The sequence below is a fragment of the Podarcis gaigeae genome (genome assembly GCF_964106915.1).
Source record: "Podarcis gaigeae genome assembly, chromosome: 6".
Taxonomy (NCBI): domain Eukaryota; kingdom Metazoa; phylum Chordata; class Lepidosauria; order Squamata; family Lacertidae; genus Podarcis; species Podarcis gaigeae.
The window spans coordinates 54,456,601-54,473,683 of NC_139682.1; the positions used below are offsets into that span (position 1 = coordinate 54,456,601).

Sequence of the window (17,083 nt, forward strand, 5' to 3'; positions counted from 1 at the left end):
AGTATGCAAGCCTATACCTACTTGGAAGCAAGTTCCATTGGTTGGTAGCCAACTCAGTCATACTCAGAGCAGACTCACTGAAATCAGTAACCTAACTTGGGTCCACTGATTTCAATGGCTTTCTTCTGGGCCTAGTATCACCCATTGTTTATGAATGGACTTACTCGGTAATAAGTGTGTTTAGGATTGCAGGTGTCAGCATTTACGGGTCTTGAAATTCTTTTGATATTCTGTCTAAACAGAAAGCACCAGTCCTTGAATTCTAAGTGAAATTTGGCAGTAGTGAGTTCAATATATTTTGCTGATTTCATCATAACCTTAATTTCTCTTAACTTCCCTTCCTCATTTGTGTTTTCCCAAGCACAAAACACCAATTTTCACCTAAGGATACATTCGGTGGCAGCTCTGTTTAAAAGGTTTCACCGGGACCTACAAGTTAAGGCAGACAACATGCATTTGAGACCAGGGACATAAATAGCATGGGACGGAGCTGTGGTCTAGCAACATCTGAAGTGCACCATGTTGGCTATCCTGGTATAGGAGTTGGAGGCACTTGACAATATCAGGGCTGGGCATTTTTCAGTGAATGTTTCAAATATTATTTTTAAAACAGACACATCTGCCATAGTAGCAGAATATTGCTGTGTTCTATCTTTTGACATATCCCACCTAAGAAAACCTGAAGGAACAAGGTACAAAACCAGGCAAATAAATTGCCAGCAAACTACATATACTTATGAGAGGTGGAGGTTTTTTTTAGCTACATAACAGAAGGATAAAAAACCCTGAGGATTTGCTTGGGTTTCTTTCTCTTTTTTTTACTAGCTAATCTCCTAACTATGTCCACTGGTAGAACTTTGCCAAAACGGTGGACGAGAGAAATGTATTTGCAGTTTCAATGGCTTTAGTAATTCATTCCATCCATAACTTTTAAAAAACAGAAATGCATGAGCAATATTTAATAAAAGTTGGTGTGACGGTAGAAAATATCTTTGCAAGATGTTATGTTTCAAAAAGCAATCATGTTACAAGGTGTGATGGATAAATATGAAGAAACAGCTTGAAGGTAAGGTATTCATCTTCTTTTTATGACAACACTAATACATTTGTTTCATTCCTTAAATTAATTTTGTAATAGTAAGAAAGGTCAAAAATGAACTAGAGCAATATGAGCCTTTTTGTCATCTTTAACAAATTATCCAAAACAGCTCTGTCAGATCAGAAGGGATAACATTTTGAGTAATAAATGTTCATACTTACTAGCTGGTCAAAGTTAATTCTTTCCAGGAAGTGGATATATCTGGAAGGCACAGATCCATTGATTTAATCCCCCCCTCACTTATTTGCAGTTTGGCCTTTTTGCAACCAGATTTACAGGGTTGTGTTTTGGGAGGCTGACATCAATTAGATGGAATGAGACCAAACGTCTCATATCAGTAATGTGGCTTAAACGGTCTGTGGATAGAAATCTATTTTGACAGACAAGTTCTAGGAAAGAGAAACAATTGTCAGTTAATGAGATGAGACCATGTCTCTTTTCAAATTTTTAAAAAGGCAAATAAAACAAGATTCATTCCATTTCGGTTTTGGGCAACATTTATTTTTCTATATTCTGCAGTTGTGTGGATGGCGAACTGGGACTGAGAGACAATGCTTTGCCAAAGGCCATAGTTGGATTCTGGCTGAATATGAAACTAAACCCAAAGCTTCCTTGTCCAAGTTTAGCATTCTAACTACTGGATCCCAGGCTCTCTCAATTATAGGCTTTATGTTTCAGTAATAGTTCCCATTGTGAACCCAAGCAGTACAATAAAGTACACAGTATTAGCAGTGGTGGAAGCCATAGTCCGATCATGGTTTTGGATGTTCAGAGTTGGGGAGAGGAAAGCACATGTTTTAGATTGTATGCTGTCCATGCTTAACTTTCACATTTTTTTCCTCACAATAAAAGTGTGAGTTTCCAGTGTGGTGAAAGCTTCACACATGAGAATAAGATGCTTATGCTCTCTTTTGGGTGCTGCTAAAAGGGGTCTGAAGGAGAAGAATGAAGCCCTTCTACTTCCTCCTCTACCCTCTGCATCTCAAAATGCCCAACCCTGCTCCTATAATTTTCATGGCCCAGAAATCTCATTGAGAAAATGGAGGCAGAAACACTAAGTCAACTCAAAAAGAGCCTAAAAGGACAAAGAAATCAGCCTGTCCATAAGAATGTGATCGGTTTGTAATCAACAATAAAAATAATCTCTTCTTTGTTCAACCAAGAAAACGGCCCAGGGTAAATTTCATTCCCATGTTTTAAAAAAGTTTAAAGTGAAAAAAATAATTTAGAAACACAAGGAAAAGAGAGGTTCTCACAACTTGGTGAAATTATTCCAAATCCATAGTGTAGAAGTGAGTTAAACAAAGGTCAGGCTCTGTGCTGGGAATTCCTCCTGACCTTTCAATGCAACATCCATCATCGGCATTACACAGAATATGCCATTTATCATACAGAACAAAGAGCAAACCACAACATCCTCCCATAGCCCTGAAAAGCACAAAACTTCAAGAGTTATTCTGCTTTTGGATACTACTCAGGTATTCTCAGGTTACTCAGTTGCTAATTTGCCACTGACTGCTTCTAGTTGATCACTTCACTGGTTTATGATGTTATTATATGCTATAGGCACAGATGGTTACTCCAAGAGGCAGGCAGTGAGGTGTGGTGGATTACATAGGTGTAGACATGATTATGACAGGAAACAGCATGAAATACATGACATGAAACACATCTACAAGGATTTTGTGTCTGTAGATAAAATAACACCTGCAGGGGTTTTTTTTCTTGCTGCAAACAAAATGGACATCTAAGAACATCAAAGATGCCTCAACAGGGTGAGGTCTGCATACCTTCTAACACTTTGAAGCAAAAACTGGGGTGCCATCTTCCCTTTTATTTATCATGGTTGCCGTGATTACACGTCATGGTTTCTCCCCTTAAAAGTGCTTTTCCTGGGGGGATCATGCCACAAAATCATTAGAGATCATGTCAACCAAAATGACTGTCATTCTCTCATGATAAAAAGGTATGTCCCTCCCAGTTTTTCCGGGACACTTGCAAGGTATGGGTCTGCAGCTGTTTCTGGTCTTCCCCAGCCCCCTCAGCCCACCCCATATTGGCACTGATGGAGGCTGAAGCCCATCGGAACCGGTGGGGCAGAAGGCCAAGAGTAGATGGAGCAGAGCAAATGGCTGGTGGAGCAAGAAACAAGGAAAGTCAGAGCCAACTAACTCTGGTTTTCTTCCTATCCTCTTCTCTGCCAAGTTTTGTAAGGGCAACACTGAGGGAGGAGGAAGATGATAGGCAGTGCCACCCCTGGGCTAGATTTAAGGGGGGAAGGCAGGAAAGTGGGGACTGGCCAAGGCAGACTGAGCTCGGTGGGTCAGTGCCCCACATACCCTAAGAGACCAACCTCCACTGTTTCTTACTCTCTCTGCTTTCTCAAACAACCACACAGATCTCTTAACAATAAAAACAAACTAAAGTAGCTTCTTAATGATGTTTTGCACTTCCTGCAAGGTCAGTTTCTTTGAGAGCTAAACCACAGATAAAAGTCCTCAGATCCACATGGTAGTAGACAGGAACACAATAACATTCCTTTCCCAAACTCCAGTCCATCTAGCTGCCCCAAATCCCAGTCCATTTGTAGCTGCAGAATCTGAAGATCTTATGGAACATGCTAATCATGAATGGGCAAGGCTGTTAGTATCCTATTGACGTCTAATTAGAAAAGAAGGCAGAATATAATGCATTCATAAAAGGTGGGGGAAGATGTGAAGCCAACTTAATGCAGCTTTGGGGTTTGGTACTGCAGAGTGCTGCAAAGTAATACAAATGCTCTTACATGTGATGTTAGGGGGAAAAACACTTACACTATTCTAAATGTGATGGTGTATCTATTAGTAGGTGAGATAAAACCCAGCAAAGATCCTAGGAAAAAGAGGGTAAAACTCACTCTCAGAAGATCAAGCTAAGTGTATATTTTTGCTACTGCTATTTACTGCTTTTCATGATGAATTATATTGTCAGTGTAGTGTTATTTTTAATGTATTACTATTTTATTTTAATATTGTATGTATTTGCTGCCCTGAGATCTTTGGGTGAAGGTTAGATTACAACAGTTCTAAATAAATGAATAAAACCAGGTCCATGAATATGATTTTAATATATTTATTTAGTTTTGAAAAGTGTTTTCCAGCCTTCACCCGAAGGTTCCAGGGCTGGCGACAAAGCATTTATATACAGTTGTACCTTGGTTCTCGAACGCCTTACTACTTGTCCATTTTGGCTCCTGAATGCCACAAACCCGGAAGTGTTCCAGTTTTCAAACTTTTTTTGGAAGCCGAATGTCCGATGCAACTTATGCAGCTTCCAATTGAGTGCAGAAAGCTCCTGCAGCCAATCGGAAGCTGCGCCTTGGTTTTAAAATGTTTTCGGAAGTCGAATGGACTTCTGGAACGGATTCCATTCGAGAACCAAGGTACGACAGTGTGTGTGTGTGTGTGTGTGTGTGTGTGTGTGTGAAAACAACAATGATGTCTCTAGAATGACTTAGGATATATTGTGTACATTGTTATCAACAACACAATTTTACACTGAGAAAGTAGGCTGTACGTCTGGCTTAGTCATGAAACACATTCGAGAGACTGATAGGGAAGGATGCTTGCACCTTCCCTGAGAATTTCCCATACCCTCTAGCAAAAGTCTATATCACATTGAAAATCCTTGCAATATAACACACACAAAATCTTAGGATACATGTGCTACAACTAAATAAACTTGCCTAGTTGCTCTTTGTCTGAGTTATGTCCCACAGGAAAGCAACTGCATCTCAGTAAGTATGGAAGTAATTCATAACCGGAATTTTCCAGCTCACAACCACAACAGCCTCTCCCCTCTAATTCCATTCAATATCTACAGTCCTCCCTAACCTGGCTTTTCTTTTAAAAAGCCAATTTGAGTCATAATGATTTATTTTGTGGAGAAATGACCCATCTAGTCCACCATTCTGTTTTTACAGTGGTCGAGCAGATGTCTGCAGGAAGCCTCTAAGCAGCACCTGAGCACAGCAGCACTTTCCCTTCCTGCCATTTCCAGCAACAGGTATTCAGAAACATATTGCCTCTGACAGGGGAGGTAGATCACGCCATCATGGTTAGTAGCCACAGAAACAAAACAAAGCTCATCAAAAAGCCGCATTCTCAAGCATCACTGGCCAAATATGGTACTGATGGATACCTGAGAAGCTAGTAACCTACCTATGCAAAGCATAGGGCCCAAATCCAGAAATGGAACAAATCAGGCACAGCAGAAGGGCAGCACATGAATATATAATATCAAGGCTGCTTCTGAATGTGGTATTTGATATACAGATATAAGCATGCTAGACCAATATTATTGTAACAGATCTGGGGTAACAGAGTTCGGGGTTACCAGGGCACTCGTAACTGCTAGAGTCAGTGGATATTAGAAATTAAGAAATGATAGAATTTAGATAATATTTGGAGTATTGATGGGAAGTTGCCAGACACTAGATTTAAAAGACAGGCTGAAGCAGTGATCCTGTTCAAGAGATCACTGATAGAGTTGCCATTAAGAACACAAGGAGAACCATCAGATAACCCTCATGGTTAGGGTTGCCATATTTCCAAAAGAAAAAACCAGGACACCCCGAAAGAGGAAGAGACCAAAATTGTTGAGGGTTTTTTTTTAACAAAACCACCAAAATTTTTGAGCTCCCCCCCTTTTTTAACAAAAACTCCAAAAAATAACAATTGATTGACTTGCCTAAAATCCAGGACAAAGCACCGCCTTTCAGAAATCCCCACCCCAAACATCAATTCCACCTTTGATAGCCCTACTCATGGTCCCTTCCAATTCTTCAATTCCAGGCCATTAAAGAGCAACTGACCATGCAGATGCTGTTCTCCCTCAGCGGTGTGCTAGTTAGCAGAAGAAACAACAGAGTTGGGAGGGGGAGGTTAGAGGAAGCATGATGTCACACAGGAAAAATGTGGCCCTTTTGCAGGTCTGGATAAGGGGGGTGAGTAGACTGATGGGGAGAAGCTGCTTGGAGCAAGGATTCTTGGGAATGAGAAGGGTGGAGCCAGAACTCCAGGCTGAGGGCAGAACTATCATGGCAGGTAGGATGAAGGCAAGGCAGGGAGAGAAGCACAGAGATGTCTAGGAATCCAGTGGTGGGCTGCTATAAAGGACACAGTGGCGTAGCGTGGGTTGTCAGCACCCGGGGCAAGGCAAGTAATTTGCGCCCCCTAACCCATGGATTTGCGCCCCCTAACCCGTGGATTTGCACCCCCTAACCCTACCCCCCAGATGTTGCGCCTGGTGCGGCCGCCCCCCCCCCCGCACCCCCACGCTACGCCACTGAAAGGACGAGCTTCTCCTGAGATGTGAATGCTGTGAAATCTCTCTCTGCTGAAAGCTTCCGGTGTAAACCTGTGCAAATAAATCATATTTCAATCGTATTTCAAAGACACTGCAGACACTGCCATGCCTCACTTGGGGTGGCCGGCCCATAACATTACAAACAAATCAAACAGCAATGAAATAGGGTCCAAAGCCTTAAGATCTCACTCATGGTACAATCGTCCTCTGCCCTCAAGAGAGGTTGCTGCCTATTCCAACTGTTCTATTGTGAAGAGTTTTTGCCTTCACAGGGTGCCATATAGACTTTTAAGTGATATAATAATAATAATAATAATAATAATAATAATTTTTATTTATACCCCGCCCTCCCCAGCCAAGGCCGGGTTCAGGGCGGCTAACAAGCAATAATAAAAACAAGTTGAATGAATACAACTTAAAAACAAGATTAAAATACAACATTAAAATATTGAAACATTAAAATATTAAAATGCAGCCTCATCACAGGAGGAGAAAGGACATGTGATTTGGAAGGATATCTAGTGCAAGAAGGGCTAGCCTCAGCATTTGTTATCCTTGGGCAGCTGCTGGAGCTCCAGTATTATAGCAGGGCCATGACTGACACCTGCCCCGGGGCTCAAATTTGACCAAAAAAAATTCCAACCCAAGATGCTTAAGTTATTGCAAGAGGCAGGCATCTCTAATCAGCCCCAGTGGGCTGAGTCTAGCCAGCATTTTAATTTTCCACAAATGCACCTGGCATGGTATTTTTCTGGACACTGTAAGAAATATAAATGGAAACTAGCCCCTGTTGCCCAGTGCTGTTCAAAGCACTGCTGCAACCTAGCCACACCACGAGGTAAACCACCAGAGCCCAGTGCTGAAGGAGGAAACCACCCAAGAGTAGTTTGCTCAGTCCCCACATGCCCAGACTATCCCTGGTGCAAGTAACATTATGGAATCTGCTGGCTGCTATATTGCAGAACATTTCAGGAATAAGGTGTTCAGAAGAGTGGAAAAACAGAAACGTTAGAGTTAAAAAATATATATATTTCCAGAAGAAGTAGGTTCGCAGCACGAGTAGCTAGGTTTAGCAATAATCCAGGCTCAGCTGCAGACAGGAAGCAGAGGAAATCTTGTAAGCCTGTTCTTATGAGGTTTCCAGCTTAGTTACTCGGATTCAAAACGCCCAAGGCAAAAGCCAAAATGGCCCTCCAAATCTTAAGAGTAACATCTACTGCTGTGTCCATCTAGCCTGGTCTACAAATTACTAAAATGCACTGGGGGGTATGTAAGAATATATACACTCCTAACTCCAGCCATGTAATATTAAGCACACTTTCAGGACTAAGGGAAAAACCACAACTCTGGGCTCCAAGATTCAGTTCAAAAGAGAGCGCTTCACTGAGTGATCAGAAAGAGGACAGTTGTCAACATTTACAACTGAGAATACAGGGAGAATTTTATTTATCACAAGTTAAGCAGCTTAGTACTTCATGTCAAGAATCAATTATTAAAGTCAGCCTAATAATCACAGAATCATAATAAATTCAGTAAAGTCAACTGTGGTAAATATTACACTAATTAGACATCTGTTCATTCAGATTCTATGGTTGAAGTCAAGGTCTGGCATACAGCTATGTTGTAAGAGTTGAAGTCATTTATGGCCCCAGAATATTCCTTAGGGGAATATATCCACTGAATTTTTCAATTCTCTTAAACCATGACTCTTATGACATGTTTATCTAGTGGCTTCCTTCACTCCTAGTTATCTACTGCAGAACATAGCCAAGACTTTGGGAAAAAGCAGGTACTATTACCCTGTCAGTTTTCCTTATTGGATCAGAAGTGGGAAGTTAGCCAAAGGGACTGCAGATTATCCCTGTTTGCTCCGTAGTTGAGCAGGGGGTGGACAAATCTATTTCTAGTCTATGGCATCCCTGCCCCTGGTTTTACCCATAGCAGTTCCTTTCCTGCATCAATCTGAGATTTTTCTTTTTTAAAAAAATCCTCTCAAAATACATATGCAAATGCATTATTTTATATGTTTAAACTGTCGAGAACTGTTTTGCAACATGCAGGGAAGTGTGAAATCTGACGGATTGCTAAATTCCGATCTGCGCTAAAAGGTGTGGAGTAACCCATTTTGTGTGCAGTTTCACAAAGATTCCATTCTCCAAACACTCCAAGACGGCATATGGGCATTTTGTTTGTGCACTGTGATGATGATTTGATATGTGAAAACACCACACTGACATCCATCAAAAATAGCTGCGCGCCCACATCCTTAAAGTCAAATGTAAGAAAATGCTTGGCGGCTATGGCTACAATTCAACCCTCTCCTTTGCACTGGAAGGGGACAGATGGATTGGGGCCTCTCCACCCAGTCTTGCTTGCCTTAACCACCCACTGCCCGCGGAATAAGAGGAGCAGCATTCCACCCCATGTACACCCCACATTGAGTCTTAGCTGATTATTAAACAGCAAATGGTGAATCACATCCTTTTCCGGCAGGGTATCAAGAATCTCCTGGATTTAATTTTCTCAACTTTTGCTGCTTCTGTTGGTGAATCAATTTGAATGGTAGCCAGATTTATAGGGGGCCTTTTAAGGTTGATTAAAATAACCCCAGCATTGAGAGGATTATATCTCACTAGGGAAGCTGTAGATCCAGCTTTGTATAGAATAAATGCCATTTCTTTCTCAGCACTCTTATCTATCTTTTGCACATAATCCTAACTTTCCTTCAAGAGCAGAGAGATGAGGAAGTTGGCAATTGGTCTGGATACCCAAAAGACTACTTGGCGCACCATGGTCCCTGGAGCTGAATATGCAGTTGGCTCTTTTTCTCCAACAGAATATCTGGGGGGGTGATCAACATTCTCATATTGGTCTGTTCAGCTACTGTCAGAAAAACAAACATTTCCATTAAGGACATGGACGTGCTTTTGTATCATGCTGTATATGGAAGTGTAATAAGATAACACGGAGAATAAAGATGCATATGTCCTTGTGCCCCAGCCAGATACTTTTTAAATTCTGGCAGAAAGAGTTTTAGGATTGCTACAGGGAACTAAGGACTAAGGTTAGGCCTCATCTTTTCTTCCTTCAGTTGTCAGTAGCATCTGGGCACCTTGCTAGGAGGTTTTGGGGACTGGACCTTTGGAAATATAGGGCCTAGTACAGATGCATCTGACTTGCTACAGCTTCTGACTGCCCATCCTGTGGATACCTTTTTGATTAACATGCAGTGCAATTCCATGCATGTTTATTTAGAACCAAAACCCTCTGCTGCAGCCCAACCATGCAACCCCACGGGTGCTTACTAAAAGGTCAGTCCCACTGTGCAGTCTAATACTGCAAAGCTATACACACTTACTAGGAGGGAGTAAGCCCCCTTGACCATGATATGACATTCTTCCGAGCAAACCTGCATGGGGTTGTACTATAAATGTATTCATTCTAACTGGTACATTATGTACATATTCTCTGCTTATAACTCTGCACAAACAACATGAGCTGGATTGATCTCTTGGAAACATTTGGGGGCCGCCACGGGAGAGGAGTGATGGAAGGGATATCCAGCAGTTGCACACAATATAATACCACATTCTACTTAATCTGTTCAAAGTACCAGGGTAAAATGAACACACAAAGCACCAATACTAAGAGGGGCTTCTCACTGTCCAGGGTGTATGGATAGCCACTCTCAATTACATCCTAAAAATTAACACTATTTCTTTAAAAGGTCTCATGATATTTGACTTTAAAAAACAAACTGTTGTCAAGTGATAACCCTGTTGTTATATCAGTTGTTACCTGTTCTTCCTGAATTAGATAATTAGAATTGGGGGGGGGGCGCGTTCCAAGAGGAGGTGATCTGGCGGCTTGGTTTTTGACTTTAGTTTTCATGCCAACTCTTGACAGAATATGCCTACCACTTGCAATGAAAGCTTGGTGCCCTTAACAATATTTGGTAAATGCTGAACTCCAGCTCAACTGCAGCCAGATCAATAGAGTTCTTATCAAAGGGATGTAAACAACATAAAAAGACCATTTCTGCTTTATGATTTAAAACCACTGCAATAGCAGAGAACCCATTTGTTAGAAAGCATGGTGACCATCTGGGATTGGGGTATAGAAGCGATTTCAAGACGCAGAAGATCAAACTCTTCACTGTCTAAAAGCCAAGCCAGGCATTATCTTGGTAATATGGTCCCAGCCCCACATTTGCTGAGGCAATAGGGAACACAGAGGTGAGGTGACATTTCTGAAGGGGGGCTGGCAGGTGCAAAGGGTGATGTATTTCTCCCCACTTGGGCTACCTTTTGGTTCAGAATCCAGGAAGCAGGAAAGCCTTAAAATTGCAGAGTTTGAGATTTGTAGGGAAGAATCAGTGGTGTTGGGGGTGGGGAGGGAGAGGGGAGTAAAGAACCCCTTGCCACCTATACATTCCGGCTATGTGAGCAATGTAGCTTGTCTCCATTGGCAGAATATGTTTTCCACTTATGGAAGGCTTGTTTCTGATCTAGTGGAAGAGCCATATGCCTAGAATTTCCCAGACATAGTGCTTTTTTCTGGGGGGACATAGGGGTACGCATACCCCTAAAAAAATTGTGAATCTTTGTACTTTTGTCCATTTACTGTATTTGTCAAATAAGCTCAACAACTTTTTACTATTTGAAATATGGCACCTCTACTATATGGGAAAGTGGCCAGAGATCCAGATGAACTTTTTGAATTGTGCAAGCTGTTATCTGCCTTGTGGCCCTGATCCGGGGTGGGGGGCTAACAGGTTGACGCAACCTGTGAACAACCTGCCCCACCATGGATCCCATCCTGAATTAGTCTGACGGAATGGCTAATGTTTAATAAGATTGTTTAAATTACAAAAACTCCTAATTAAACATATAGCCTGGGAAGGGAAGGGGGAAATAGATGTTGCATCTCCTTTCCTCTGGCTCCCAACCAAGAGTAGAGAGGAGGGTCAATTTTGCTGAATGGGAAGCCACCCTGCACCTGACAGGACTGATGCCTCTGTTGACATTCTGCATGATGCTGTTCTAGAGCAGGAAGGAGAGTTAGATTCATGCAGTTCCTACCTTCTCCAGGGAACATGCAGCTGGTAGTCAGGGTAGCTTTAACCCCTTGTGCTGGGGCTTCCTGCCCAATGCCTGCCTCTCCTTCCTGTCTGATACCCCACCTGTTGATAGCCATGGATAGCTCTGGGCCATCCAACCTGACTTGTAGCAAACCATGGATGTCTGTACCTGACTTGTCCAACTCCTGAGCCCCTCTGAATATGCCCGATATGACTTGGAGCTTGGATGAATCTGGTGCACAGCTCCAGTTTATACCCTACCAATGTTTTTATGTTATAGTATCTATTTCCTTACTCGCCATACTTCTTATGCTATACAGTAATACAATTCCTGATACACTGTGGCTGATATAATAATACATTTTATGATTCTTTGCATTCAGACCTTGCCCCAGAAATATATTAATTCAAGTAGTTTTCTCTCAGCAAGAGAAGTACAAGAATTGGGGGGGGGGGATTTCTAATTGTTACACTAAGCTTCTATTAGATTGCCTTTTGCCACAAAGGTGTGTTTTTTGGATACACTGGAGACAGTGTATCAGAAATTAATTTGTCCAAAGCAGGTTAAGATCTGACCCCGTAGGGATAAAAGGCATCAGTTCAGTCACACTCACTCGCTTAAACAGAGCTCTCTGTGTTACTGCAATTTCAGCCTGTCTTGTTCCCCGATGCCCTGTGGGCTTCTGCTCAAGATCAGGATCAGGAAAGGACATGACACTCCTACGAAGCTATAGTGATACTAAAAATGTGCAGTGGGGCTCCTGTAGATGCCAGAAATGAAATGGTCTACAACAGATTGGTGCCACTCTGTTACTCTGTGATGGGTTGGCTTCTTTGTGTTTAGTTTTGTGGTACCTAGAAAGGAACTCAACAGAATTGTATAAGACCGCCCATGTCTGAGACTGCCGCTGACTTGGTTTAAGTGGGGTTGCCATATGTCTGGATTTAGTTGTCAATAAAAACAATACAGGATCATATTCCATAATTCTACCTCAATACTTTTTAGCAAAATGATATATCCACCAGATATGTAAATGAAATATAAATCTTTCATTGGCAGTTTCAAGATGTTGAATTCCTGTTCTACTATTGAACCATTAGTCTCGAAAGAAAGTTATCTCACATTTATAGAATAAAAAATCACTACAGTGGTACCTCAGGTTAAGAACTGAAGGTCCGTTCTTAACCTGAAATTGTTCCTAACCTGAGGTACCACTTTAGCTAATGGGGCCTCCCAAAGCCGCCGGGCCGCCACCGCCTCACGATTTCTGTTCTCATCCTGAAGCAACGTTCTTAACCTCTGGTATTATTTCTGGGTTAGCAGAGTTTGTAACCTGAAGCGTCTGTAACCTGAAGCATCACTGTACTTGCAAAGAAGGGTCTTGACCTACAGCCTAACCCCCCACCCAAAGAACACAATAACAACATCATAACAATATCTAACATAGCTATGTAGGTAGGTGCACAGTCCACTTCAAAGTTACATTTCTCCCTATGAATGTGTTCAAAGGATGGCTCTTAAGAGCTATTTGCATATAGGGGAACATACTGTGAGAACAGGGCACATCTAGAGACAAGGTGTATTGGAAAAAAAAGTTAAATATATTAACTGCCTTGTAGCCATTCCCCTTTCATATACAGCCCCTCTATAGCTACAACCTTCTGTTGTCATGCTTTCATCCACTTGGGTATTACTCTTTTTTGTGTTAGCCACATTTAAAATGCCATGAATGAGGGTTGTTATTATATATCTAGTGTGAGAGAATTTTGGCAAACTAGTTTCATGGTTGTACAGAATGCAGTGTACCAAGAATATGGATTCAGATTTTGCTCTGTTTTATTTGCTCTGTGGTCAAAATAAATCCTTACCCCACAAGGAATTAACCGCTTACTTTGTTATAGCTGCCCGCGTGGAAATAGCATGATATTGGAAAGGTGATGAGGATTTCTCCTAAAGGTTCTGGCAGCTGGCAGTGGCTGACAAGCTTATGTACCAATACAGTCTAGCTAGGGAAGACATTAAGCATGACACATTTCAAGAAATTCGGGTGCCCTTTCTTTCATTGTTTAATTCCAACCTAGAAGACTTCTACCTTGGGGGGGGGGTTATTTAAGTATAGGTAAAAGGTAAGGGATGTGGGTGGCGCTGAGCCACTTGGGCTTGCAAATTACAATGTCAGCAGTTTGAATCTGCACAACAGGGTGAGCTCCTGTTGCTCTGTCCCAGCTTCTGTCAACCTAGCAGTTCGAAAGCATACCAGTGTGAGTAGATAAATAAGTACCACTGCGGTGGGAAGGTAAACAGCGATTTCCATGCATTCTGGAACTCATCACTATGTCCCGTTGCGCCAGAAGTGGTTTAGTCATGCTGGCCACACGACCTGGAAAGCTGTCTGTGGACAAACACCAGCTCCCTCAGCCTGAAAAGTGAGAGGAATGCCACAACCCCATAGTCGCCTTTGCCTGGGGTCCTTTACCTTTTTAAGTATAAATTTATATGTGCTTTGATAGTTACTTTTTCATGAACCTATTTTGTATGCATACATTGTGTGATTAGCAGACAGTCAAATGAGAAACACAATTTGTATGAACAATTGTTGAACGCTTGCTTATTGTTGTCACATTTGTTTATCTTGAAAGGAAAGGAAAGGAAAGCAGAGGAAAGGAAAGCAGAGGAAAGGAAAGGAAAGGAAAGGAAAGGAAAGGAAAGGAAAGGAAAGGAGGTGCACTATGGGTTGGATCCAGACTTAGATGCCATTAAAAGCAATGGGGTAAACTACTCAAGACACAACTTGGCCCACTGATTTCAGTGGAAATTCAACACAACTAACTTAGGGCACAATCGTAAGCAGATCTCTGGCTCAGCCAGCTGGATCTGGGCCACACAGTGGCCTCAAACCTAGCTCCCCATCATAGGCTCCCCATCCCAACTCAGCTCGGGGCTCAGCTGTCTGAGTCAAAACCAATGTGAACACAGTAGGAGCTGCACCCTGGAAAATAAGGAGCAGTAGCAGCATTGACCCACAGGAAGAAGCAGCCACAGAGTCAGTTTGGGAGGGTTAGAAGCCCCAATAATACCCCCATCTCATATGTGGAGGACCAGCAGCAGCCACAAACACACCTAACAGAGGCTGGCAGAGCACTCTAAGCTGCCCTGCAGCACTCAGGAGCACTGGTCCCTCTGGAGGGTGGGGAAATGCCACCACTAGCTTCCAGCCCCCAGTACTACTTGCTTTGCAGGGAATCTGGCATCATGGCTGCCAAGAACATGTGGAGAAATGTAAAGGGTTGCCAGTCATGGGCAGGGGAAGGCACCTGCAACCTCCACCTTCATTACCATCCAAATGTTTGATTGCCTGCAGATACACAACTACATACACAGCAGACTTGGTAACAATGGCTCTCTCCCACATCTGGTATTTAATTTTAAAACATAATTGCTAGTCACATCATCAGTGTCATGTGTGGTTAAGGCCCTCAGAAAAAAAGGAGACACCATCTATTTAATGGTTATCTAGGGCAAAATGCAAACCTAGTCTGCTTCATTTATTCATATTCAAAATGGCCACAAGATCTTTACTATTGAGAGATATGGAATTATTTGGAGTGGAAATGGGGGAGGGGGAGGAGGTATACTGAGCAGAAAACAATTGCTTCCAACCATCCAAATGTTAGATGAGATGATACCACTTGTAGACTCATAGTATAGAGAGCTCAAGTGTGCAATTTAGACACAAACCCCTGCCAAGTCTATTATTATATTTTATTCGTCCACTGCACAGTTTCACATTGATGACTATGCTAATAGCATCATTTCAAGAGTGGAAGCAGAGCCTGAAAATGGACACAATTTGCTGCCCTGACAAAAGGGAAATTTATGTCAGGCACCAGCAGGGTCTGTGCATTCATGAGACCAGAGTGTTATTCTTGCATATGAGTTATTTGGTGATGAACAGGAATCACAGAAGTGGTGCAAAAGTGGGAGGTAATTTAAGCAATGCTATCATTTGAAATGGGCTCAGGTTGTGAGATATGGATTGGCTGCAAACTGCAGACCACTTGAATGCAAGTTAGTGGATTAGTTTTTTTCCAATAGAATGTAATGTGTCTCCTGAAAATAAGACCTTTCCTCTCTCTTTTTTAATCAGATAAAGCAGAGCCACCTTGCAATGTTTCATAGAATAAATATGTAAAGCTACCTTCCAGCTAAGACTATTTTTTGTATACCAAGGTGGGGATTCGTAGCCAACAGTGGACTCATGTGACCACATTTTTTTCACTATTTTTCATAGTTTCAAGTTGTGGCCATTTCAATCCCAAATATGTTGTCATGTTAATCCATCCCATGTTGGAGCAAATGAGGAATTAGTCAATGAATTGTAATAGTGATCCAGTGGCTGCTTTCAGTCCTTGAAGGAAGGGATATATGTGTGATCTGATACAACCTACCCCCCCACCCCACAAAAAGGAATGGTAGCAATATTTGCTTTAATACACTACTATTCCCTGAAAGGGAAGCTGTCAGTGTGAGATGGAGCATCAGGAATTTTACTCAACAAGAGCCATCTATAAAATCCCATTACACTTCTCAGAAAATGCCTGTTATTTATTTTATATTTTCAAATCCACCTCCATCTGTGCTGAGAGGTTTTTCTTAGGTCACATACTCAATAATCCTTCCACACTTTGATGTCACATATTCAATAATTGTCTGTCTTCCACTCTTCTTTGCTCCTTAATCCATCTCCCCTGATTAGCAGCAATTTCACCTTCAAAACACCCCTGTTTCTCCGGCCAAGCATCTGACTGATTTTCTGTTTATGTAACATTTGCAAATGTTATTTCCTTTCTACTCCGAGTTTCACATAGCAACACCTGCCTCCGCACTGCATTAAACAGCAACACCACTTCAAAATTTGCATTTGGGGCTATGTCTATTAGAGCAACACTCCCTTTTTGCAGCTAGAACATTACAAAAGCAAGCATGTTCAATTCAGACCATGTATTCAGCATAGAGTGATCACAAAGGTTGCTTCAATCTCTTGATGAAATAGGTAGGTTCTTTGGCTTTATTACCATTGATAGTCCCATAGAAAGAGACATTTCAGAAGTTTTACAATGCTAATCACAGGAGGTGTTTTCCAACAGATCAGCCTTCACAAACCTGGTACCCTACAGTAATTTTGGACTAAAAAAGTCACCCTGATGAGATGTGTAGCCCCAAACATCTGGAGGACACCAACTTGGGAAAGGCTGCAATAGATAGTCTCCCAGACAGCAGATGAATTGCAATAGAGACTTGATCAGACCTGTGCAATGTGGAACTGGTCATGCAGCTAAAGGTTATATGCAGAAGAACCAAGGAAGTAGAAGACAGGGCGCTGTAGGAGAATGTTTGAGTAAAAAACACAACCCTACTGAATTATTGCCCGTGCTGGATTATTGCCACAATGTCTCAATGTGCTCTTGAATCATCAAGACACTGTGTGATGGTGCATGCGGAAGATAAAAGAACAGTTTTAGATAGATGCTTAGCTACTATTTCAGTGTGAGGTTGC

General features: G+C 41.9%; 1 protein-coding gene across 1 annotated transcript in view; it reads right to left on the bottom strand.

The window, feature by feature from the left end:
• The window catches only part of BEND5 (BEN domain containing 5), a 736,551-nt gene that overhangs the window by 92,428 nt on the left and 627,040 nt on the right, over window positions 1–17,083 (bottom strand). The window lies entirely within an intron of this gene.